The sequence below is a fragment of the Lissotriton helveticus genome, chromosome 6 (assembly GCF_964261635.1).
Source record: "Lissotriton helveticus chromosome 6, aLisHel1.1, whole genome shotgun sequence".
NCBI lineage: Eukaryota > Metazoa > Chordata > Amphibia > Caudata > Salamandridae > Lissotriton > Lissotriton helveticus.
Window position 1 is genome coordinate 351,892,014 of NC_136067.1, and position 26,502 is coordinate 351,918,515.

At 46.5% G+C, this 26,502-nt stretch overlaps 1 long non-coding RNA gene across 1 annotated transcript in view; it reads right to left on the reverse strand.

Moving 5' to 3' along the window:
- The window catches only part of LOC144761359 (uncharacterized), a 153,359-nt gene that overhangs the window by 91,829 nt on the left and 35,028 nt on the right, over positions 1 to 26,502 (reverse strand). Inside the window, exon 2 of the long non-coding RNA XR_013595683.1 lies at positions 21,003 to 21,146. This is a non-coding gene — a long non-coding RNA (uncharacterized LOC144761359). The remainder of the gene's footprint in view (positions 1 to 21,002; positions 21,147 to 26,502) is intronic.

Below are 26,502 nucleotides of genomic sequence, written 5' to 3' on the forward strand. Positions count from 1 at the left end.
CTCATTAGGATCTGGGTAGTTTTAAGAGAGGTGTGTTGACTGCTGCAGAATGGATGGCTGCCAACTGCCTGCAGATGAATGCGAGTAAAACTGAAACTCTTTGAGTGACCACTGATAGCCTCCTTCCCTTTGGCTCCCCCCTGTCAATCAATCAATCAATCAATTGATCGATCAATAAATCATTCAATCAATCAATCAATCAATCAATCAGGGGTTGGTAAAGTGCAACTAATAACTTGTGAGGGTCTCAAGGTGCTGGGGGGAAAGGGGGTGGCTCAGTTGAGTGCTAGGGTTATCTGAAAAGCCAGGACTTGAGGTCCTTTCTGAACTGGGGCAGTGTGAGAGATTGCCGGATGTGGAGGGGGAGGGTGTTCCAGGCTTTTGCTGCAAGGTAGGAGAAGGACTTTCCTGCCTTTCTAGTCTTGCTGATACGTGGGACGGTGGCCAGAGAGAGATGGGCTGATCAAAGGTATCTTTTGGGTTTATAACGAGGTGGCTGTTCTGGTATGTGGGTCTGGTGTTGTGAAGGGCCTTGTATGAGTGGGTGAGGAGTTTGAAGGTTATTCTTCTTTTGACTGGAAGCCGGTGGAGATTGTGGAGGTGTTGGGTGATGTGGCTGCAAGGGGGGATGTCGAGGATTAGTCTGGCTGCGGCTTTCTGAACAGTCTGAAGTTTGCGAAGGAGTTTCTTGTTGGTTCCGGCATAGAGAGCATTGCCGTAGTCCAGTCTGCTATGATGAGTGCGCATGTGACAGTTTTTCTAGTTTTGGTTGGGATCCATCTGAAAGTCTTTCGCAGCATGCAGAGGGTGTTGAAGGAGGTCGAGGAGACGGCGTTGATCTGGTGGTTCATTGTGAGCGATGAGTCTAGTATGATGCCAAAGTTTTGTGCATGGTCTGTTAGGGTTGGGGGATTTCCGAGGGCGGAGTGCCACCAGGAGTCATTCCATGTAGAGGGGGTGGTGCCGAGGATGAGGTCTTCTGTTTTTTCCGAGTTGAGTTTCAGGTGGCTGTTCTTCATCCAGGCGGTAATGGCTTTCATCCCTTCTTTGAAGTTATGTCGGGTGATGCTAGGGTCGTTGGTGAAGGAGAGGATCAGATATGTGTCATCGGCGTAGGAGATGATGTTGAGCCCGAGGTTCCTGACAATGGTTGTGAGGGGCCACAAAGAGAACAAGGAAACCCTACCCACTAAGGAACCAGGGTATATCGTTTATATCAGAAACAACAGTTCCAGTGGCACAACAAATGTATGACTAATAAGCAATACAATCTAAGTTAATTAATAACAATTCAAAGGTTAACATAGGGTGTCCGAAAGAGAAACGGCTCTACACCATAGATTTCCATACCATCATTGAAATTTTATTTTACATCAGTCAATAATTGTTTATACACGTAGTGTTTCAAAAATAAGTGCAGAAGTGACCCAATGTGTAATGTCAGAACAAACAAAATCCTCAACATTCCAACATCAGTTGTTGGTATAGATACATAGACGACATTTTTTTGGTGTGGAAAGGAAGTGAAGACTCTTTTAATGACTTTGTACTGTATATTAATCACGTCCAAACACATCTGACATTTACATCCACGGTCCATAAAAAAACAATTGCATTCCTGGATCTAAACATCCAACATGAGGCGGGTAAGGTGTTTACATCACTACATAGGAAACCTACTGAAAGGAATACACTTCTGGCATATAAAAGTCAACATCCAAGGGCTCTGAGAGATGGTCTTCCTTTTGGGCAATTTTTGCGTATACGTCGCAACTGTGCCCGAAAGGAGGATTACTTTGAGGAGGCAGAAGTATTAAAAAAGAAATTGTTGCTCAGAGGATATCGTAATAAAATAGTGAAAAGGTCGCTCAAGCGAGCGTGGTACTGTCCCAGGGAGGAATTACTTGTATCAAAACCAAAGAAACAGACACCAAAAATTGTGTGTGTAACAACCTTTGGTGTACATACTAACAAAATCAGGAAAGCAATTATTAAACATTGGGAAATCATTAAAGGCATACAGGCTTATTCATCAACGGGCCGTTTTGCGAGCCCCTAATAGCGATTTATAGCGAATCGCTATTAAGGACTCGCAAAACGGTATTCATGTAGGAATTGCTAAATAAATAGCGATTCCTACACATTCCTTATTTGCGAGTAGCAAATTGCTAATCGCAAATAAGGAATAACTCCCCATTCATTCCTATGGACCAAAAGGCCCATAGGAATGAATGGGGAGTATTCCTTATTTGCGATTAGCAATTAGCTAATCGCAAATAAGATAGCGATTTAAAGGGTGCCAGGGGTGTCCAAAGGACACCCTGTAGCACCCCTTAAATGCAAATTGAAACAGGTGTTGCGCACACACATGTCCAAAGGACATGTGTGTGTGCAACATGCAACTTAGAAAAATGCTTTTAAAAGCATTTTTCTAAGTTTTTGCTATTTACCGAGAGGTCTGACCTCTCGGTAAATAGCGGCCCAAAATTGCGAATTAGCAATTTAAAAATGGTTGATGAATTGCATTTAAGGAATCTCAAATTGAGATTCCTTAAATGTAATTCCTCGCAATTTAGCGAATTAGCAATTACCGATTTTTGCATTTGGGATGATGAATCCCAAATGCAAAAATTGCGCTCGCAAAGGGCCAGATTCTCAGAATCTGGCCCTTTGCGAGCGCAATTCGGCTTGGTGAATCAGGCTGTTAGATCCCGCACTCGAAACTCCCCTATTTGCATATAAAAGAGCTAAGAACATAAAGGATCATCTGGTGAGATCCTCCACCGAATTTACCAAAAAATCAGGTACCTTGGAGGTAGCATGGGGCCTTCCCCCCATTGTTGGTCACCATAGATGTGGTAACTGTATCATATGTCCCTTAACTGAAAACACAAATGTGTTCAAATATGGTGAGTCGGAACACAAACTTGACTTTTTTTCGAATTGTAACACCCGAAATGTGGTGTACTGCATCTGGTGTCCCTGTGGTTTGCCCTATATTGGGCAAAACCAGCAACCTATCAAAGCCAGAATAGGTCTGCACCGAAGTCGTATTAGAAGATCTGTGGTCACTGCTCCTCTGGTCCAACACTTTCTGGACAAAAACCACACGACGGAGGAAATGAAATGGCAAGTAATCGACATTGCGAAGCTGCCAGAGAGAGGTGGGAATATTGCACAAATATTGCAACGACGTGAATGCCATTGGATTGGCAAAGTCAATTCTATAAATCATGGTCTGAATTCTGCTGAGGAATGGCGAGGCTATGTAACCTCCCTCCCCCAATAAATAGTGAACTGAAGAAACTGCATGTTATTGGTAAATTGTTGGTCATGTATACGATTTGATCAGATTTAATACATTGTCTATATCAATGTGATAAGTATGAAATAGCTTTATATACCATACATATAGGATTTGCTTAATCATTTCATTTTTATGAATTATGAATAACAATACTTCCCTGTCCATCTTGCAATGTATATATTTAATATATAATGTGTATATTAATGTGTTAAATGTGGGATCGCTTTATACACCATATATACAGTATTGTATTTAACCATGTCAATTCTTCAAAGTATGACCAATAATGCTGTTCCTCTCCACCTTACAAGATGTATGCACCAATGTGCTGTAATTCCAATTGTAATTAATTACTTGTTGTTATTTTTTAAATACTTCCCTAACACAATTCTTGATCTCTAACTATATTAACTCCACGCATTTGCTGAGACCGTTGTGCATTAGAAGTAATTCACGATTGTACACGTGATACCGCTACTTTATCCATTGCTCTGGGCTCGTTTTTGTCCTTTGCAGCCCCTGTGATAGTGAAGATCGAGCTTTCTGCTCTCCTCACGTTTCCTGCGTCTTAGTAATAACTGCACGTAATTGCGTTGCGCCCGCTAGAGACCACCCCCACCCACTACGCCGGACACACACTCGAACCCGTGTTCTCATTCAGCAAGGACATCACCTTCAGCCACGCCACCGGACTCCACTGGACGGACCACAGCTGCATCCACTTCAGCTTCAGAAGGACCTCGATCCACCACCACCAAAAACAGGTGGCACGCAGAAGCTGGAACAAGATTACAGCCGACCAGCTCGCGAACTCCCTGAGCATGAACCCTCCCACCAGCGCAACTAACCCAAGCCAGGCGGCCACCAACCTCACAAAGTGGATCAGCAACTGCGCAGATGACCTCGCCCCTCTGAAGACCCCGCCTAGCAGACCCGGCAGCAAGAAAGCCCCATGGTTCGCCGACGAACTCAAGAGCTCCAAGAAGAACTGCCGAGCACTCGAGAAAGCCTGGCGCAGAGACCCAACACCGAACAACATGACTGCCCTCAAGCTCGCCACCCGAAAACACCACCAACTGATCCACGTCACCAAGAAAACTGCATTCAAGGAACGACTGGACAACAACGCACACAACAGCAAGGAACTCTTCAACATCGTTAAAGAGCTCTCCAACCCCAACGCCGGAAACAACGACATCACCCCTTCGCAAGACCTCTGCAACTCCCTCGCCTCCTACTTCCACAACAAGATCGCGGACATACACAACAGCTTCAGCACTCAACCGACGCAGGCCACGACTGAACCACCGCCCCCCACCACCACCCTCCGCGCCTGGACCCCGATCAGCACCGAAGACACCATCCGCACGATGAACTCCATCCACTCCGGATCTCCGACCAACCCCTGCCTCACCACTTCTTTAACAAAGCCGACGCTGTCATCGCACCCCACCTGCGGGACATCATCAACACCTCCTTCAACACTGCTACCTTCCCGGAGAGCTGGAAGCACGCCGAACTCAGCGCTCTACTAAAGAAGCCATCAGCCGACCCCACCGACCTCAAGAACTACCGCCCCATCTCACTGCTTCCGTTTCCTGCAAAAGTCATCGAGAAGACCATCAACAAGCAGCTGGCCGCCTTCCTCGAGACGAACGGATCCCTCGACCTCTCGCAGTCTGGCTTCCGGGCCAACCACAGCACCGAGACCGCCCTGATCGCAGCCACCGATGACATCCGAGCCCTGCTCGACAACGGAGAAACAGCGGCCCTCATCCTCCTAGACCTCTCCGCGGCCTTCGACACTGTCTGCCACCATACCCTATTGCGGCGCCTCAGCAACGTCGGAATCCAGGAGAAGGCACTGGAATGGATCATCTCGTTCCTCGCCGGAAGGACACAGAGAGTCCGCCTCCCCCCGTTCAGATAAGAAGCCACCGAAGTCATCTGCGGCATTCCCCAAGGCTCCTCGCTCAGCCCAACCCTCTTCAACTTCTACATGAGCCCCCTCGCAGCCATCGCACGCCAACACAACCTCAACATCATCTCCTACGCCGACGACACCCAGCTGATCCTCTCCCTCACCAACGACCCCGCCACCGCCAGAGCCAACCTACACGAAGGGATGACAGATGTAGCCAAGTGGATGATGAACAGCCACCTGAAACTGAATTCGGACAAGACGGAAGTCCTCATCCTGGGATCTTCACCCTCCGCCTGGGACGACTCCTGGTGGCCCCCCGCCCTGGGCAGCACACCCACACCAACAGACCACGCACGCAACCTGGGCTTCATCCTGGACTCCTCCCTCTCCATGACCAGACAAGTCAACGCCGTCTCCTCGCTGTGCTTCAACATCCTGCGCATGCTACGTAAGATCTTCCGGTGGATCCCCACCGAGACCAGGAAGACGGTCACCCAGGCCCTCGTCACCAGCCGTCTGGACTACGGCAACTCCCTCTACGCCGGAACCACCGCCAAACTCCAGAAGAGACTCCAGCGGATTCAGAACGCCTCTGCACGACTCATCCTGGACATCCCCCGACGCAACCACATCTCCGGACACCTGAGAGATCTGCACTGGCTCCCGGTCAACAAGAGAATCACCTTCCGTCTCCTCACCCACGCACACAAAGCCCTACACAACCAAGGCCCAGGATACCTCAACAGCCGCCTCAACTTCTACGCTCCCACACGCCAGCTTCGATCGACCGGCCACGCCCTCGCCTCCGTCCCCTGCATCGGAAGAGCCACCACAGGAGGAAGGTCCTTCTCCTACCTGGCCACCAAGACTTGGAACTCCCTCCAGACCCACCTCCGCCTGACCCAGGACCACCTTGCCTTCAGGAAGCAGCTCAAGACCTGGCTGTTCGAGCAGTAGCGGACCCCCCCTCCCCTAGCGCCTTGAGACCCTCCGGGTGAGTAGTGCGCTATATAAATGCCTTGATTGATTGATTGAAATCCTAATTCGGAAGAGTCCGCGCGTTAATCAGAGAGCACGCCAAATTTGAATCCATCGGGTAACATATCCTCTACTCAGCGGCCCAATAGCATTGCAAGGCTAAATTGATATATGGTCTGACTCGTACTTTATTCTTGAAGGTATCGGCCCGACTCGGTGCTGCCATTGAGCAACACTCATGAGGCGTCTCCACTTCTATTTACATGGCAACTGCCAGACGCCGTCCAAATAAGTTACACATTACGTGAACCATCTTCACTAGGTAAGATCCTTTCTTTGGCCCGCATAAGGCATCAGTGTATTGATTTATGTAATTACTCCAGCATCGATACTGATGGCATGCTATGTATATATTTTTTAAGGTATCGTCCTGAATTATCTGTGTGCAAGCTCTCAGGCATATCCGGCTCTACTCGCTGATTTCTCTGTACTGCACCACTACAGTGGTAAGTTGTGTTAGGCAATCACCACCTTCCTTCCTAAACAAACCGGGCTCAGAAGAAATATGTCTCTAAGCAATTTCTTTTCCTTTTTAAAACACCAAACAACAGTACCCGGCTGGGTCAACTGTAAGTGCATTATTATTACTTTTATGATTCACGCACGGTGTTTACCCTCTCCTTTCATTATCCTGTCCCCGTGCTTCTTATATGTCCAGGTAATTAGCACTCTTGCCCTCAAACAATCTGAAATTATCAATATACAGCGTTAAAAGTAGTGTTCCTACACCCTAACTCTCTATTCCTATCTCACAGAAGTCCCATATTGTCCAGTCCTGACGAGACCCAGTATACTGCTTGGGTCGAAACGCCGTTGACGCCCCCTGGAAACGAACCTTACAAACAGTGCCTATGACTCTTGATAGCCATTGTTACATTGATAGTTACAATTATTAATTACTTGTGGGTCGTTTCCTTTTCTTGTACATAATTCCCTTTTAGAAACCTTGTAATTCACTGTGTGTTATTGACTTTGTATAATGGTTTGTACCTTCTTGGTTCTCACATTACACATTGGGTTACTTCTGCACTTATTTTTGAAACACTACGTGTATAAACAATTATTGACTGATGTAAAATAAAATTTCAATGATGGTATGGAAATCTATGGTGTAGAGCCGGTTCTCTTTCGGACACCCTGTTATGTTATGCTATGTTATGTTATGTTAATAACTTTTATTCGGCGCACAGCTGCCCCAGCGAAGGGGCGTCCTGGCGCCAGATCAGATACCACAACACAACAGGTCAGAGCTGAAAAGAAGAAAGATCAATTAACAGAAGCGAACAGGTGAGTTTTAATGGCGCGTCTGAAAAGAGTAAGGCTATCCAGGGCACGGATGTGTACAGGGAGGGAGTTCCATAAATCAACCGCCAGAGCACAAAAAGAGCGCCCTCCCATCCTACTCAGTCTGAACCTAGGCTTAATCGCCAGATGGTGAGATTCAGACCTGAGGGACCTTGTGGGGAGATACGGAGAAATGAGGCCCGCAAGAGCAGGAGGTTAACCCTCTGTTAACCTTTGAATTGTTATTAATTAACTTAGATTGTATTGATTCTTAGTCATACATTTGTTGTGCCACTGGAACCGTTGTTTCTGATATAAATGGTTGTGAGGGGGGCAGTGTAGACATTGCAGAGGGTGAGGCTGAGAGAGGAGAACTGGGGCACTCCACAGTTGGTATCTGTCAGTTCCGAGAGGTAGGGAGGGAGTCTGACCTGATGAGTTCTGCCTGTAAAGAAGGAGCGTATCCAATCGAGGGCCTTGCTATGGATGATGGTGTCCTGGAATCTGGTGGCTAGGGTACGGTGGCCGATGGTGTTGAATGCAGCCGAGACGTCCAGGAGGATGAGGGCTGCTGTTTCACCCTGGTCGAAGAGGGATCGGATGTCATCGGTGGCCACGAGTAGGGCAGTCTCGGTGCTGTGTTTGCTTCGGAATCCGGATAGGGAGATGTCCAGGACGTTGTTAGTATCAAGATATATAGTTTGTTAGCTGGGTGGCCTTTTCGATTACCTTGTCTGCGATAGGAAGAAGGGAGATGGGCCTGACGTTCTGGAGGTTTGTCAGGTTTGTGATGGATTTCTTAAGGAGGGGGTTGACTTTAGTGTGTTTCCAGTCATCAGGAAGGTGGCGGGCTTGAAGGAGCAGTTGATCATCCAACGTAGTTCGGAGGCGATGGCCGATGCGGCTCTGTCGAAGATGGGGTGTGGGCAGGAGTCTGAGGGTGCGCTGATGTGGATGCTTTTCACGGTTTTCAAGGTGTTTTCTGTCATGAGCGGGATCTATTTGAGCATGATCTGTTGTGTGGGGTCGCATGAGGGGGGAGCTGGAGCAGTGAGATGGTCTTGGTTGTCAAAGTTGTCATAGGTCATCTTCATCTTGTGGTGGTAGAATGTGCGGAGTCTGTTGCAGAGGTCTTGAGAGGGTGGGATGTCTGTTGTTTCACTGCAGAGTTTGGGGAATTCCTTGGTGATGGATAAGAGCTCTTTGGTGTTGTGTGCGTTGCTGAGGATTCTGCCTTGGAGAGATTTCTTTCTTATGGATTTGATGAGTTGGTGGTGTGTGTGTGATGTGGCTGCTTTGTAAGGGTTGCGTGTTTCCGGGGTTTTGTTGTTCCTCAATGTCTAATTGAGTCATCTACAGTAGCGTCTGGATTCTTGGAGTGCAGGAGTGAACCAGCTTGCTTTCTTGCTGCGTCTTGTGGTGGCTTTCATGATGGGTCCGAGTGTGTCGTTGCAGTTCGCGATCCAGTGGCAGAGATTGGGTGCTGCGGTGTTTGCGTCTGTCGGTGGAGGGGTGCTGATGAGGGCAGAGGTAAGCTCGTCTTCGGTGATTTTGTTCCAGCTTCTGTGGGGGGGTGCAGTAGGCGTGCTTGTGTACATTGGGTTTTTTGAAGGAGAAGTGGATCCAGTGGTGATTTGTCCAGAGGAGTTCCGTGGTGTGGCTATTGTAGACGCTATTTCCTCTGGTAAAGACAGGGTCGAGTGTATGTCCTGCTGTGTGCATGGGGGCGGTGACTAGTTGTTTCAGTTCTATGTTGGAGAGGTTATCTAAGAGGGAGGCAGTGTTTGAGTCGTTGTGGATGTCCAGGTGGAAGTTTAGGTCTCCTAGTAGCATATAGTCTGTGGGTGCAAGGGCGTGGGTGTGATGAGGTGGGTGATGGTGTATGTAAAGGGATCACGGGGGTTGGGCAGCCTATAAATGAGGTTCCTACCGAGAGTTGTTTTGGGGTTGGTCTGTGTTAGACCTGGTACCATTGCCCTTAGTCTCCCTTCCATTTTTCACTAAATGCCTCTTCTGTTTTTGATATGTTGTTGCTGTTTAGACTCTTTGGGCACTGTGCCACTGCTGTTCAGTGCCACAGTGCAAGTGCTCCCTATGTTAAATTGATGAACGGATTAGTGGCTTCATGATTGGATTATTAGATTTACTTGTCAGACACTAGTATTGTGCCCAGGGCCTGTAGATCAAATGCTGCCAGTGGGCCTGCAGCGCTGATTGTGCCACCCACAAAATCAGCTTGTAAAGTGTGCCTCAGGCCTGCCATTGCAGAGCCTGTGGGCAGTCTGTGACTGCAACGTTGACTTGGTAAGTGCACCCACTTGCCAGTCCCTAAACCTTCTCTTTTCTACATTTTAGCCACCCCTAAGGTAGGCCCTAGGGCAGGGTGCATTGTATGTAAAAGGTAGGTCATGCCTGGTGTGTGTGGCATGACCTAATACTGATTTACAGCCTATTTCATTTTTCACTATGGCAAGGCTACCTGTCCCCATAGGTCAGAATGGGCAATTTGATTATAACATCCTGTAATCCTAACTGACCCAGGTAACATGGTAGAAATTGGAATTTAGTATGCCTGAACTAAGAATGATAAAATACATCTTTTAGTGAAGTTGGTTTTAACATACTGTGTTTGAGAATACCACTTTTAGAATGTAGGTATTTTCTTGCCTAACCATCCAGCCTGCCTCTGCTAGCTTGTGTATTTTCATGTCTGGTTTGTGAGTGATAGGGGCTGGGGTGGCTCCAGGAGACAGGGTGAGTCAGCACAAGGCTGAATAGACCTATCTGCATGTAGATGGGTGGGAGGAGTATCACCTGGGTCTGAATAGGGCTGTGCCTGCCTTCCACAATGCTGGCTCCACCTCGTGTGGTGTGTCTGATGACCCTGGCCCACCCTGCCAAAGGAAAGGAGAAGTCCTGTAAACAAAGTGTTCCAGGACTGCACATAACTGGTTTGGACTAGGTACAGGCCCCTCTGCCCTCAGAGGACAAAAGGATTTTGCAGTATAAATATGGGGACCCAGACCCCAAGACTTTAGCTCACTTCTGGAACACAAGACAAACCTTTGCAGAGGAGAAGAAACAAGGAAGCTGCAGGACTTTGGAATGCCCCTCTGCTAGTGTGCTGTTTGTTGCGTTGGCCTGCAGTGGTGTCTTTATTGCCAAGGGCATTTTTAAGAACTTTCATCATCTTGCAGAATATTACTCCAAGGGCTTGATTTGAGCTTGCATCCTGACCGAAGTCTTAGTGATACCAGACTTCACCCCTTCTGTTTGCCTGCATCTGGAACTTGCTGTTCTATCCGCTACAGAAGGAATTCTGCAACACCGGCGCCGGCGAGGGACACCGTCCTCTGCATTGAAGCCGTGAGCCCTGCTCCGACCTGCAACGTAGACCCGACGCCGGCTGCCGTGCCACATCGATGCCAGCGAACAACATCGTAAGCCTGCCATAGCTGTGAGCGCTGCTCTGACTTGCGACGTAGACCCGATGCCTGCTGCTGTGCCGCATCAACTCCGGAGCCGATCATCAACATGGGTGGTGAAGAATCCATCCACATTGTGACATTGTACGGAACAGTGGTTTAGGCGCCATCGTGATGTCACCTCCTCTCCGGTCCGGAACCGACGTCTCTCCTGCCTGCGCCAGTGTCCAGAACACCGACGCATCATCTCCCCCGAAGCAAAGAACCGACGCGGCACCACGCCAACGACGCCGTGAACTATTTTTTTTCGCTTTTCCAAGGTACTGTTCTCTGTGGGTCTGTTTTGACTCCGGGCCCGACACCGCTCACCTCGCGGCAGTTGCAGTACTTTGGGATTTCTTTGACCTTGACGTCGTGATAACTCCAGTTGGGGTTATCTGTTGCTAAAGACTGCTTTGATCAGCAGCATCGATAACTGCCAGTTGTTGTTGCATCTGGGGTTAAGATCGTGGAGGGTGCTGGAGTTGTAGCTGTGGCAGTTCAGAGGGCCAAGGTCCCTGGCGCTGCCATGGATGGGTGCAGGGGCACTTGCCTTTGGCATGCCTTCAGCACGCCAGTGGAACACCCACTTTGTGCGGCCGCCATGAAGTAGGGATTTGGGGAGGGAGGCCAGCTGTGAGGTGGCAAGGACACACTGGAGGAGGGAGGGGCCGTGGGGGCAGCAGGGAAAACAAGGGAAACACTAAGGAAAGAGGGATAAGAGTGAAAAAAGAAAAAGAGAAAAGTGACAGAAGGGCAAACGTAGGAAAGAGAAAGAAAGAGATGAAAACTAAACGAAACAAAAGGAAAGAGAAATAGAGGACACAAAAGGAAAGAGGCAAGAGAACCAGAGGCAGAGCAGCAGAAGAGCAGAGTGCTCTCCCACTGGACCACCAGGGATCAGGCGCAGGGTCTCGAACACCTTGCAATTGTGAGCTCATAGGCTCAGGGGGCATCCCTTAGTGGTAGAGTTGTGCAGGGGAGAACAGTCAAACTGACCAGGTTGGTGGTCTTGCTCTGTACCAAGTTGGTGGTTAAAAACCTTGGTCTCTGGGAGGATAGAGCATTGACTTTTGAAGCATAGGCAAAATCTGTGGTAGGCATCTGCTTCAGGCTGCTCTGTGGTCATAAACCCAACCTGGGTTTTTTGATCCCCCATCCGACAAGTGATCATTCAGGCAGCAAACCTCTCCAGGTTAGACTATTGTGACAGCGTATACCTGGGAACTTTCAAGGCTGTGATTAGAAAACTTCAGATGGCCCAAAATTCTGTAGCGAGGCTGCTTTCTCACCCAAAGCGCTACCGAGTCTCTGGCTTATTCACAGATCACACTGGCTCCCTGTGGCTAATTGTGTCCACTTTAAGACCTTGTGCACAGCTCATAACATCTTCTTCTCCCAAGGGGCTCCTGTTTTGTTCAACCTGCTAGCTCTGTATCTTCCCTCTCGGCCATTGTGCTGAGCTAAAATTGGCCTCTGTCGCTCGTTTTACAAGAGTAAGAGCAGGAGGCCAATCCTTTCATGCTAAAGCACCTGCCCTCTGAAATGCACCCCCATTATCTATTAGGAGTATTGTATGTATGTATGTATGTATAAACCATTTTGTAACGCGCTCTGTTACTTGGGAGTATCCTGGCGCGATAGGGAAGAGGCAGAGGAAGACAGAAAAGAATCAGCTTATGTCACACTCCTAAACAGATGGGTTTTCAGATTTTTCTTGAACTGTGCCACACTTTGCATGGATCGCAGAAAAAGAGGAAGAGCATTCCAGGCACGAGCAGCCACTATAGCTATAGACTGGCCTCCAAGTCTTGTTCTCTTAAAGCGAGGAAGAGACATTCTGAACAGGGTGGCTGATCGGAGAGCTCGTGAGGGGGCATAAAAAGTGAATCTCTTTTTTAAGTAAGCAGGTCCCTGATTGTGGGATGCTCTGAACGAGAGCACTAAAGCTTTAAACAAGATGCGTTGGGACACTGGTAGCCAGTGGAGATTACACAGATGGGAGCGAACACTCTTCCATCTCGGAACATTGAATATGAGACGAACTGCAGCATTCTGAATGACCTGCAGGCGTTTCACTAGGTAGGCTGGGATACCGCTAAACAGTGCGTTTGCGTAATCCAGCCTTGCTAGGACAAGTGAGCGAGCGACCGTCTCTTTAGCTTCTCTAGGAAGCAGTGGAAAAAATCTGCGCAACATTCTTAGCGTGGCAAAGCAAGTCCCAGATAACTTCTTTATATGGTCCTCAAATCGTAGGTCTTCGCCAAACCAAATGCCCAGATTTTTCGCAGGACCACCCATCACCTTGGGACTAGGAATATTCGGGGGCCACAGCAGATTCCTAAAATTTGCGGGGAAAGAACCATAAAAAAGCACCTCGGATTTGTCCTCATTGCATTTCAGCTGGGCCAAAGTTAACCAGCGAAAGACTGAGGACAGGCACAGCTGAACTGTTGTGGTATCTAGATGATTGTCTGGCCAGGTAAACAGCAGCTGTGTGTCATCGGCATACCCAATAACCTTAGCCCCATACTGTTCCGCTAGATAAACCAGGGGGGTGATGTAAATGTTGAACAGTAGGGGACTAAGGGTAGATCCTTGGGGGACCCCGGTGAGAAGTGGTTTAGGTTTGGTTAGGTTAGGTTTGGTTTAGTATTCAGAACCACTGGTCCTTTAGGAAGGTTTTAAAGACCTGGATGTTTTCCTCTTAAGTACCCCTTGTAGCACGTATTTGTTAGGTCGTTCTGTGCAGCTTGTTCATTGTGAGACTAGCGATGAGGCGCTCGTTGCTGGGACAGCCATTCCCTCTAAAAATATTTATATAACAGTGCCAAAGTGCAAGTGCTCCCTGTGTAACTTGTATTTGTGATTGGTTTATCCATGATTGGCATATTTGATTTACTAGTATGTCCATAGTAAGGTGCACCAGGTGTGCCAAGGGTCTGTAATTCAAATGCTACTACTGGGCCTGCAGCACTGACTGTGCCACCGACATGAGCAGCCCTGCAAATATGTCTCAGACCTGCCACTGTAGTGTCTTTGAATGCAGTCTTAAACTGCCATTTCAATCTGGCAAGTGCACCCACTTGCCAGGCCCAAAACTTCCCCTTTGCTACATGTAAGGCACACTAAGGGAGGCCGAAGGCAGCCCCAATGGCTGGATGCATGTACATAAAAGCTAGGACATGCACTGGTGTGTTTTACTTTTCTTAACCGTGAAATACTGCTATTTTCATGTTTCGCTATTGCAAAGACTAGCTCTCCCATAGGGTAACATGGGGATTGCCTTAAAATATCTTGTAAGTGTAATTTGCCATTGGGAGCAGATAGTTATTTGGAGTTTGGGGGCGTTGAACTCACAATTTAAAAGTACATCTTTTGGTGAAGTTGGTTTTTGAATTGTGTGTTTGAAAATAGCATTTTTAGAAAGTGGGAATTTTCTTGCTTAACCTTTCTGTGCCTCTGCCGGTATGTAGCATACATGTCTAGGCTGACTGACAGTAGGGAATTTGTGCATTCACTCTAGACCAGTGTTCTTCAATCTGGGGGGGGGGAGGGATGCAATGCTATCTCAGGGGGGGCGCGAACTCCATATTAAACTCTTACCATCATTTCTCACCTCGCAAGTCCGTTGGGGGAGGGGAGTGGGGGGACATGGAGGGGGCTCGGCGGTCACGGAGTGTTGGAGGGAAAATGGATGGGTCACGACATGCCCATGCTTTTCTAATTTCAAGTGGAAGATTGCCTCCCTTCTGGAAAGAGCTAACCGTCACGGGAATGGGTTAATTGATAGAGCTGAAATGGTTCTGCTGCAGTGGGAGGCAGGGAGTCTCCTCTGCTATGAAACCAAAAGCAAACAAACAGACAGTCTACAGTGGACTGCCTGTTACGTTGTGTTCCGTTTCATGGCAAAGGAGACTCCCTGATTCCCACTGCAGCTGAAATGACTGTCCCCGTTTCTATGTGCTTGGTGAAGTGGCATAACACAAAAAGATGCCCCCCCTGCAGAATGTGCGGAGAGGCCCCAGAGTTTCACATATGCTTATTGGTCTAGTGCTGAATGGGCACCACCTGAATGGATGAGGGGCCCCTTGCGCCGCAGGGGCCTGTTTTGTGCCCCTGGCTTGGTGAAGTTAAGCTGCTTAGTCTGGGTGTATATTGTAGATGGGACTAATACATTTGCTGGATAAGAATGGGAAGCATTGGAGTTTAGCTAACTTCCAAAGAGCGTTCATGAAAGTATTGGGGCAAAAAACTGAGATGGGCAAAGGATTTGCAAGATACAGTTAGAAAGAAAATGAGGAAGAAAATGGCCAAAGGTCTGCTGAAGGACATTTTGATGTCTGCTTCTTGAGTGAGTTAATCATTTCACCCCTTAAAGTGGTGGTCAAAAGAAGAAAGTGTCCATACAGGCTGACTGACAACCTATCATGGCCTGAAGCACAATCACTCAATGAATGAATGAGTACATCTGCCAGCAAAACTGAACAATGAAATACATGAACTTGCCTCGGGTAGTGGGGATGCAGTGAAGCTGCTGCTGAAGATGCTGCTGCTGAAACAGGTAAGTGCAGCATACAATCTAACTTTACCTTGTTCTGGTTCACTCAGCTGGTGTAGTTGAAGAGCTGGAACACGGGGACAAGGTGTTTCCAAAGGGATGTTCTGTGTCATAACTACTTTTATGCAAGAAAATTATTGTTAAAGAATGCACTCCTTCCCTTATGAAAACTCGTCTTCAAATGTATGTCGTCCGTTAGTGCGTGCGAAACAGGTGCTGTGGACCGTCCCAAGGCACAGCCTTTGAAGTCAAAGAAACATGGGGCACTTGTGCGCGCCCCACCTGTCGCACTGCGGATATGGGAAAGCTTCCCTCCTTATATCCATTTCTTCCAACATTATCTAATGTAATCATGTAACACCCATAGTAATCATAGTTTTTGACATGTTTTCGAATTTCATTGACACACCGCTGAGACAGCATCCTTTCACCTTCCATCTATATTTTAGCGTCTTCCAATGTATACTGAGTGCCATTTGAGGCTTTTTGACAGAAACATAATTAATCAAAGGTGAAACACAGAGTAGGCTCATCAGGTTTTTTCCCAATGCATTTCGAGCCTCATGGGCTCTTCGTCAGGGGTTTCTACAAAAAAAAGAAACCTGACCCAGTGTATGACAACAGGTCACATGCTTAACATTCCAGCTAGGATTTGGTGGTAACAGGTGAGGAGGAAGTTAAAATCTAACAGTTTCAGCAGAGTTTAGAGATATTGGGGAAGGTGGATGAGGAGGTCAGGTCGCCGACAGTGGCTTCATCAAGGTATTTAGTACTATTCTGAATGAAGGGGAAATCGTAATATTAGAGGGTTTTGGGTCACACGGATGCGGTTAATACAAAATGGGTTTTTGAGCACAGGAGACCGGGAACGAAATATCAGTTTATCTGTCTGTTTCAGGGAGTCTAGTGAGAGAGGGCCTGCGGAGTTGGAAAGGGGCGGGAGGGGATTGCATGTTGTTTTACTTGGTGGGTTAATTTTTTTTTTTATGTTTGAAAGCTTTATTGAAAATAAATAATCAATACAACAAGGTGACATCAGCATGATAAGGGAAGAGGAGGAGATATGAGGAGATAATCATAAGAAAGCTAATGCCACAAGTAAGGAACAAAGCATTTTACGTTTTTGTTGAGGGCGGGAAGGGGGGGGGGAAGGGGGGGGGAGTAAGAAAAAAACATTAAATAATGCAAAAATGCAAAACTGCAATAATGATAAACAATAAGCACAAAACAGTACAGTAAAAGCACCAAGAACTGCAAATATTCGGTCTAAAGGCAGTAAATAAGTTAAGCATAAAGCTAATAAAACAGCATAAGTGAAACATTGAGGAATGTATCGGTAAGCAGGAGTACAAATATTCAAGGGGGTTTAAAATTGGCAGATGAGAACGTAGAGGGTTTCTTCTTGGCAGCTTGATCCAAATGGAGAGTGAGAGGTAACCAGTATAAATCAACGTTACGAGAGGGTTTACATGAGGTGGCAAAGGCAACGTCGAGCCTATGTGAGTGACAAAGTAAGTTCCACCAACAGATTATGGATAGTTTGTTCAGGGACTTCCAATTAGAAGAAATGTGTTGGAGGGCAAGGGCAAGCATGAGATCGAGGAAACCTCGTGAGTGCGAAGGGAGATCAAGGGAGTCAGACAGACTTCCTAGAAATACTAAAGAGGCTGAGAAAGGGACAGAGAAATGAAAGACATGAGAAATACGAGTCCACACCTGTAACCAGAAAAGACGAACGGAAGGACAGAGAAAGAAAAGATGAAAGGAATCTGCATTGGTAGCATTGCAGGTCCAGCAATTAGCATTAGAAGAGGATAGAAAGCGAGACAGGGAGAGTGGAGAAAAGTAGAGTCTATGATAGAAGAAAAAGAGCGATTGAGTCAGAGAGGCATTGCGGGAAGTCTTCAGAGATTTAGCCCAGATTTTATCCCAAAGACAAATTGGCCACGTGGAATTGAGATCTCTTTCCCAAGAGAGTTCCACTTTGGATTTGGGGCGAGCAGGATCAGGAGCAGAGAAATATCTATAGATAAGAGAAGCTTTAGGAACCTTGGATAGAAGTGTAAGTAGAGAGGAGGACGACGAAGGAGGGATGGCTGAATCCAGAGAATAGTATCGGTCAAGAACCGTTTCCATTAGAAGGAAGTATTTCTTTGCAAAGGAGGCAGGGCAATGGAAGAAGGATTGAAATTGAGGAAAGGAGCGAGGAGATAAACCATCGAATAGATGATGGACCCAGATTATACCCTTCGACCTCCAAGTAGACCAGGCAATAGGTCTGTTGCGTATGAGAATGAGGGAATTATACCATAAGGGCAATAACAAAAAGGATTCACGAGAAATAGGGGCAGTTGAAATCAATGGTCGTAAAAGGGAGGAAGTGTGTCTAAATAAAGGGGGGATAAGGCACGGAGCTTTAGCGGTAAAGTGGAGAGCTTCCTGGAACGAATATGGGAGTAATAGGTCGCGTTCAACAGATAGCCAAAGAGGTGAAAAAAGGGAAATGTCTTGTGACAACCAGCGAGAAGCTTGCCGAAGAGAAAAGGATTTATGGTAGAGACGGAAATCCGGAAAATTAATGCCACCATTAAGTTTGGGTTTACGAAGGGAGGAGAGTGATAATCATGCTTTTTTCTGTTTCCAGAGGAACTTGGACAAGATGGAGTCAATACGACGAAAAAACAGAGCCGGAATACGGACCGGGAGCATGGAGAGTAGATAAATTAAAATAGGGGCAACCATCATTTTAATGGAGTCAAGACGTCCCCACCACGAGAGGAAAAGGGGATTCCAAGAGGAAAGTAGGGCGTCTATCCTAGAAATAACTGCATTCATATTAAGCCGAACCGAAGACGAAATGGAATTGGAAAAGAGAACACCAAGATATTTTATGTGCTTACTATTCCACGCAAAACCAGTGGAAGAAAAGAAATGTGGGAGGCAGAATTTATTTAAGGGAAGAATCTCCGTCTTATCCGAATTTATTTTATATCCAGAGACCAAAGAGAAGGACTCAAATTCGGCTAGTAAGGAGGGAACGGAGGTAGTAGGGTCAGAAATAAATAAAAGGATGTCATCAGCATATGCAGATAGTTTAAGTTGGTGGGGCCCATACGGAAATCCAGAGATAGAAGGGTTATTATGAATGGAGGACAAAAAGGGTTCAAGAGCTAGGGTGAACAAAAGGGGGGAAAGAGGACAACCTTGGCGGACACCGCGTTGAAGTATAAAAGGGGAAGTAAGTTGACCATTGACTAAAACAGATGCTTTGGGCATAGAATAGATTAAGGAGACATAGGAAATAAATTTCGGGCCAAAACCATGCCACTTCAACGAAGCAATCAAGAAAGACCAATCAACTCGGTCGAAAGCCTTTTCAGCATCAACTGAGATGGCCGCCAAAGGAATAGATAGGGAGGAAGCTTTACTAAGGACATTGAGGAAAAGTCTGGAATTGTCCGAAGTGAGACGACCTTTAACAAAGCCACATTGCTCTTTCCCTATGAGGTGTGGCAGAAGGGGATCAAGACGGAGAGCGAGAAGTTTAGCAAACAGTTTATAGTCTACATTGACTAAAGAAATTGGTCGGTAGTTTTTGCCAAATTTGGGATCACGACCATCCTTAGGGATGAGGCAAATAGTAGCATCCTGGAAGGAACCTTGAGCCAGGCCGGTGGAACAAAAGGAGTGAAAGAGAAGGAGAAGATGAGGTAAAAGAATGTCGGAAAAATGGAGATAAAATTCAACCGGGAAACCATCGGGGCCGGTGGTCTTACCTTTGGTGAGAGACAGCAACGCAGTGGATAATTCAGAGAGGCTAAGGTCAGAATCAAGAGCAGAAAAGTCAAGCTGGGAAGTATCAGGAGTAGGTAAACGTTCAAAATAGGACTGAAGAAGATCCGGAGTAGGAGGATGCTCAGGCGTATACAAAGATTTGTAAAAAGAGTGAAATTGCTCCAAAATGTCTTTATCAGTATGTAAAAGAGTGTTAGAAGGCGAATAAATAGAGTCAATAAGAGTACGTTCTTTTCGTGATTTAAGATAGTTAGCAAGGAGTTTACCTGATTTGTTACGTCCACCATAGTAACGAGCACTACTTCGGAGAAGATAGGAAGAGGCTGAATCTGTGGTGAGTTTGTTAAAGGCAATTTTAGAACGAAGAAGTTCAGGAGACATCTGATGTGAAGAGGAGGTGTAAAATTGGTGTTCCAGTGACTTTATGTGTGATAGGGCGACCTTGCGTTTTTGAAGGAACGCTTTCTTTTTTTTGGAGACAAAGTCTATAATGAAACCACGGGCCGTGGCTTTAAAAGAATCCCAAAGGAGATGCAGGGGAATGTCAGGGGTAGAGTTGATCTGAAAAAACTCTGAGGTGAAAGAACGAAAGGAGGAAGAAAAAAGAGGGTCAGTGAGAAGAGAGGGGTTAAAACGCCAGGGAGAAGATTTAGGAGCAGGAGGAAGAAGATCAAAGACAGTAATAATAGGAGCATGATCAGAAATAACAATAGGCTCAATAGAAGAGGAAAGAAGGTTTTGAGACAAGGAGGAAGAGAGGAAAATATAGTCTAGGCGGGAGAATGAAGCATGTGGAGGAGAGAAAAATGAAAAATCTAAGGAGTCAGGATGTGTGAGTCTCCAGGAGTCTATGAGATGAACTTGAGAAATGGTATCAAGGAACTGCTTGTGGGGTGTGTGAGGTGTGAAACGAACAGAGGATTTGCGGTCTAAAAAGGGGTCAACAATCTGGTTACAGTCTCCACCCAATACAAAGGTATCATCCTTGTATTGGATACATTTTGCTGTGATCGAGGGCCAAAAGGAAGAATCAAAGCATGTAGGACCATAAACATTCAATAAAGTGATCGGGATAGAATTTATAAGTAATTTAACCAAAACCCAGCGCCCCTCTGCATCTCTCTCCTCAAGGAGTACCTTACATTTGAGACGTTTGTGAACTAGGATAGCAACACCATTTTTTTTCTGAGAAGCAGGTGAAAAGAAAACATTTCCCACCCAAAGTCTTTTAAGTTTCACAGATTCAGCGTCAGAAAGGTGGGTTTCTTGGATAAGGACAATATCAGGATTATAAGAGGAGAGGTGGGAAAGTACTCTCTGCCGCTTAATAGGATGATTAAATCCTTTCACATTCCATGAAACAACTTTAAATATGAAAACTCAAAAAATTGTTCAAAAACAACAGGTGCATAAATATACTGTACATGTAATAAGGTGAAGTAGAAAAGGTAAGAACTATTTCAACTAGTAAAGGAGTAGGATGAAAAATAGATGGGAGGATGAGAAAAAGGGAAAAGGGGGGGAATAAAAGAAGATAGGAAGAAGAGATAGAGCAAAGAGATGAAATGAGAAAAGAGAGAATGCATAGAAGACAGAACAAATCCAAAAGGATGTCTGCGGAGAACATACCTGAAGGGGGAGATACAGAAAGGGAGGTGGGGAAGTGGTGCTGCGTAACAAGACAGGGAGACCAGGAACAGAGGCATGACCGCACCGGAACGTCACAACAAAACAAGGGTGGAGATCACAGTGAAGGGGATATCCGAGACACATCTGTAAAAAAGGAAACAAGGAAAACAAGGAAGTTACATGGGTTAGACACCAGAGGAGCAATGGAAAACATGGTCAACAACAGAAAGGGAGCACAGAAGACAAAAAGGAAGTGGAATCAAGAACGAGAAGCTGCAATGAGAAAGAACTGTGAAAGACATTACAACTGCAGAACCATCACAGGTGACCAAAAACCAAAAGCACTATAATCAGCCACTAGCTGAGGGTGAGGAGTCCATTCCATCGTTGTTATGTAGAAGAAGGAAATTACGTAGTTCTCCAGGATCCTGGAAAGACCAGGATTTGTTTTGGTGAGTTACTTTGAAGGTACAAGGATGGAACAAGCCATATCGGGCACCAATAGATCGCAATGAAGGCCGAAGAGCAAGGAATTCTTTACGCCGAGAAGCAGTGACATTAGAAACATCTTGAGAAATGAAGACACGTTGACCCTGCCAGGATAATTGACGTTTGGCTCTGGCTGCAGAGAGGATGGATAACAAGTCAGTGTACTTCAAAAAGAGGATGATAACTCCACGAGGTTTCGTAGACGTGGAAGAATGGGGACCCAGTCTATGAGCTCTCTGAATACTGATTGACGTGGAAGGCGGTAAATCCACTAATTTCGGGAGGAAAGAGGTGAAGAAAGTAACTGGATCATCACCCTCAAGAGTTTCCTGTAGACCATAAAGACGAAGGTTGTTCCTCCTATTTCGGTTTTCCAAATCCTCTGTGTGGCGTTGTAGAGATAAAACAGTCTTTTCCAGAGAGTCTATGCGCTGTGAATTGGAGTGAACCTCCGGAATTTGTTGCTCTATAGAAGAGATACGAGTGTCCATAACCTCCCACTTGTCCTTCAGATGTTGCATGTCTCTGCTCGTTTCTTCAATGAATGGGCGCAACGCACGAATCTCCTCTAGAATTAATGCCATGGAAGGTGAAGGAGGTGAATCTGGTGGAGGAGAATTCTGTTTCAGTCTTTTACTGGATGATTCAGAAGGCGGTGTTCTGGATGCTGATGAATGAGCAGAAGAAGAGCGTTGAGAGGAAGGTGTCGCCATTTTGACAAGGTGAGAGGAGACAGCCGAGGACGAAGGTGCAGTAGGAGTCTTAGAAGGACGGAATACAAACTTAGGCTTGCGCAGGTTCACCATAGGAGACGAAAATGATGAAAGGAGAACTGGCAAGGGTATACAAATAAGACCCCTGTGGTGAAGAAGAGGCAGGATGAAGGAAATACAAGGTTATAGGTCCAGTTATAACCAATGAGTCGTTGGGATTGGTACCACTGGAGCTTGAAGGAAGCACACCACAGTCTAGTTGGAAAAGAAGCACATTGCTGCAGAAAACCAGAAGGTCAAGAGAGGACGAGTGCCGCTTTTTACTCCAAAGCCGAAGAAAATGTAGGTGCCACAGGTTCCTCCAATAAAAATGACAGAAATATCCTCAAAGTGGCAAAACATTACATAGTATGGCGTGGAAAAACATCACAGGAGCATGGAAAGTCAGTCCTTGAATGCTGAATGTATTACTCAGGAAGAGGCGCTCCAGGACAAATGTTTAGGTGCTAACGCGCAGCAGATAGGGAAATAGCGAACTCCCTACACAAGACACAAACATTATAAGTGGAAACTTGTGTGTCACATCATAGTTGTGAGGGAGAGCACGAAGGTCCGCTGCTGCGCATCCAAAATGGCGGCTCCCTGAGTAAGCAGCTGGTCATGAGGTGAAAATAAGGTGAAAATGAGAGGAAAAATAGTTGGAGTTGAGGCAACAGCAGCGTGGGCTCAGCAAAAGACGTTACAGCCAAAATGCAGCGACTCGCTAAAACCGAGTCTTGTCAGGCGAGTAAAGCGCAAGGCACGTCAGTGAGGCAGAGGCTGCGAAATGGCGGCCGTGAAGTGCGCGATGTAAACATCGCAAGTTGCGGAGGAAAAACGGCACCGTCCAAGTAACAGAGAGGACCCGGGTGCTCACCGATAGATCCGGTTTCAGGAACCGCTACTCCGTGATGGAAATTGTCCCCGACACATCAGGAGAACTGCAGGGAAGCGTTCCAGTGCGGCGGAGCTCCGCAACTAGCCGGCCATCTTGCGCGGCAGCCAAGCCACGCCCCCTGGTGGGTTAATTTTTGAGGACAACTCGGTATCTTGAGTGGGAGGCAACAGGTTTAGGCATTATGTGAGTGTTGCACGAATGTTTTTTCCTGTAATTTAATAGAAAAGGTTAACAGGGTACAACTGGTTGAATTGTTTCTTATTTTTGTAGAAACCCCTGACGATGAGCCCATGAGGCTCGAAATGCATTGGGAAAAAACCTGATGAGCCTACTCTGTGTTTCCCCTTTGATTGATTATGTTTCTAAGAAAAAGTCTCGAATGACACTCAGTATACATTGGAAGATGCTAAAATAAAGTTGGAAGGTGAAAGGATGCTGTCTCTTCGGTGTGTAAATGACATTCGAAAAAACGTCAAAAACTGTCATTACTATGGGTGTTACACGATTACATTGGATAATGTTCGAAGAAATGGGTATAAGGAGGGAAGCTTTCCCATATCCGCAGCGCGACAGGTGGGGCGCGCACAAGTGCCCCATGTTTCTATAACTATTTTTATGGCAGTTAAGTACTTTCAGGCAATTGTTTACAGTGACCTCAGGATCAGGACAGTCGATGCACTACTTTGACAAGAGCTCTTGGGAGGAACATGAGGCAAAGGCTGGTGCAAGTATCCTACGGGTGTTTGAAAAGCACCCAAACGCTTTTAGTCCCTGAGAAAACTAAGCCCTCAGACCAACAGATGAAAGCTCATCTCCTAATTAATGTGAAATGGTGGGTGAGTGAGTAAGTGAAGCGATGGGTGGATGGTGGAGTGGATTAGTGAAAGGGTGATTGAAAGGGTGAATGGATGGATACTGAGAGAAAGGACCGATGGGTGAGTGGGAGGATAGATGAGAGAAAAGGTAAATAGATAGATGGATGTATGGGTGGAAGGGTGGATGATGTGCGAGTGAATGGGTGGATGGATGAGTGAAATTATGGATGGATTGATAATTGAAAGGGTGGATGGACGGATGAATCAAAGGGTGGATGTAAGGATGGATGGATGAGTGAGTGAAAGGGAGGGTAGATGTACAAAAGGATGGGTAGATGAGTGATGGAGAGAAAGGGTGGATGGATGAGAGGAAGGATGGATGAGAAAGGATGGATGAGTGATAGGGCCAATCGATGGCTTCATAAGTGGATGAGTAGATGGGTGGTTGGGTGGATGGAAGGCTGGATGGGTGGCTAAGAGAAAGGGGGATGGAGAGAGAAAGGGAGGATGGATGGATGACTAAAAGGGTGGAAGGGTGAGTGGGTGGATGGATGAGTAAGTGAAAGAATGGTTGCATGGGTGAAATGGTAAATGGATGAGTGTACGGACGGTTAGGGTTAAAGGGTGGATGTAGAGATGGGTGAGTGAAATGATGGATTGAAGGATATATGATGGATAGGTTTGCAAATGGTTGAATATGTGTGGCCATGGATGGGCACACAGATGAAAAGACACGTTGAAATGAATGATTGGTGAAAGAATGAATGACGGATGAAAGAATGATTACACCTTGTAGCCCCATTATCTTCAGAACATCGACTTTCACATTTATATGTCATTGTCTTTATATAATGCTTGTGATGTAAAGCACTCCGACATCCTGCTGTACATACTTGGGATGAGTAGCACTATAAAAGAAATCAAATACACATGAGGGACGGTCTATCAGGTATTTCCCTGGGAGGCTGGAAAAGTGGGGGTGGGTTTGTGTCTGGAGGCTGACACTGCAAAGTTCCTCGTATATCCAGCATTCTTTAAGCAACAATAAACGAGGCATCGCTTTTATTCGCTTATATTCAGGTGTGGTTCACCAGGGTCTGGTAACTAATGTACCTTTTTTGTGCTGTGGAATAAACCTCTGTCATTTAACCACACCCACTCACAAACCTGCAGTTAACTAAACACACTTACTGTGTTGGACATTGTTTGCCGGATATGGCCCAGGATATGAGGGTGGAGGTCGATTATATGGTGTACGAGATTCCAGAAATTTGTCAGCTGGTGGGGGGTCCTGACATGTAAAAAAAATCAACTGGGGGGGGCTCAACCTACAAAAGGTTAAAGATCTCTGCTCTAGACAGTCACACAAAGGGAGATGAGGCATGACTTGAATATGCTGGTGGGCCATCATCAAGCTAATGGGCCTTTGATCTAGAGTGGTGGAAGGAGTTGTCACTGACATGGCTGTGATTGTCCTCGGACAAAGCTTCCCCTAGCCCCAGTATGTATTAGGAGCCAGGTCAGGAAAAGGCAGGGTCTTGTGCACTACAAAGACTTTCCTCTGAAGTGTGCCTACTTCAAAGGCAGAAAGGGGTATAAGTATTCGACCTCTGACACCAGAAATTGAACACCGCAGGACTGAGTACATTCTGCCAGGAAGAAGAGCTGGATGCTACAGGAGGGACTGCCACTCTGCCTGTTGCTTTGTTATGCTGGTCTGCTGCTTGTTTATTCTGTCCTGGGAGTAAAAGGACTGGACTTTGCTTTCTACATCCTGCTTGCAAGGTTATCCAGGGGCTTGTGCATGCTTGTCTTTCGTTCAGAAGTCTCAGGGCCATCAAAAACTTCACCTACCAGTGCCTGGGCATATCTGCTGAGTGGTGTCAAATTCAGTTCATAGGCCCTTGGAAGTGTAACCTGCTGGGTTTAAACTGGAATGGCATAGGGAGAAAACTATGGATTGAGGCCCAGATCTCTGTATTAGGGTGAATGTTTGACATTGTTCAACATTCTGTCCATCAAGTGTTCTTTTTGCATTTGTCACCCTGAGTGGACCGGGTATGCCTAGACGTGGGTCCTGTGCTCTCTTTGTCACAGGAGTGAACCTATACTGGATGATGAGGGGTGATACCACGAAATTGGTCCTAGAATGCTTGTTTCCGTTCCAGGGAGAACCCGGCCTGGCAGTTCAGACTGGACTGTTCCCATAGAGTCAGGGTCAGTACTGGGATGCATTTCTGACATTCTTCAACATTCTGTCCATCAATTGTTCTTTTTGCATTTGTCACTCCGAGTGGGACGGGAGTGGGACGGGTATTCCCATACGTGGACCCCGTGCTCTCCATGCCACTAGAGTCAAGCTATCCTAGCTGATGAGGGGTGAAACCCTGAAACCAGTTCTAGGATGCTTGTTTCCTATCCAGGAAGAACTTGTCCTGGCAGTTCAAACTGGACTGTTCCCATAAGGGAGCATGGTCAAGTCTGATTTACATATGGCTGGGTGTAAACTGGAATGGCATGGGGAGCAAATGAACTATGGATTTAGG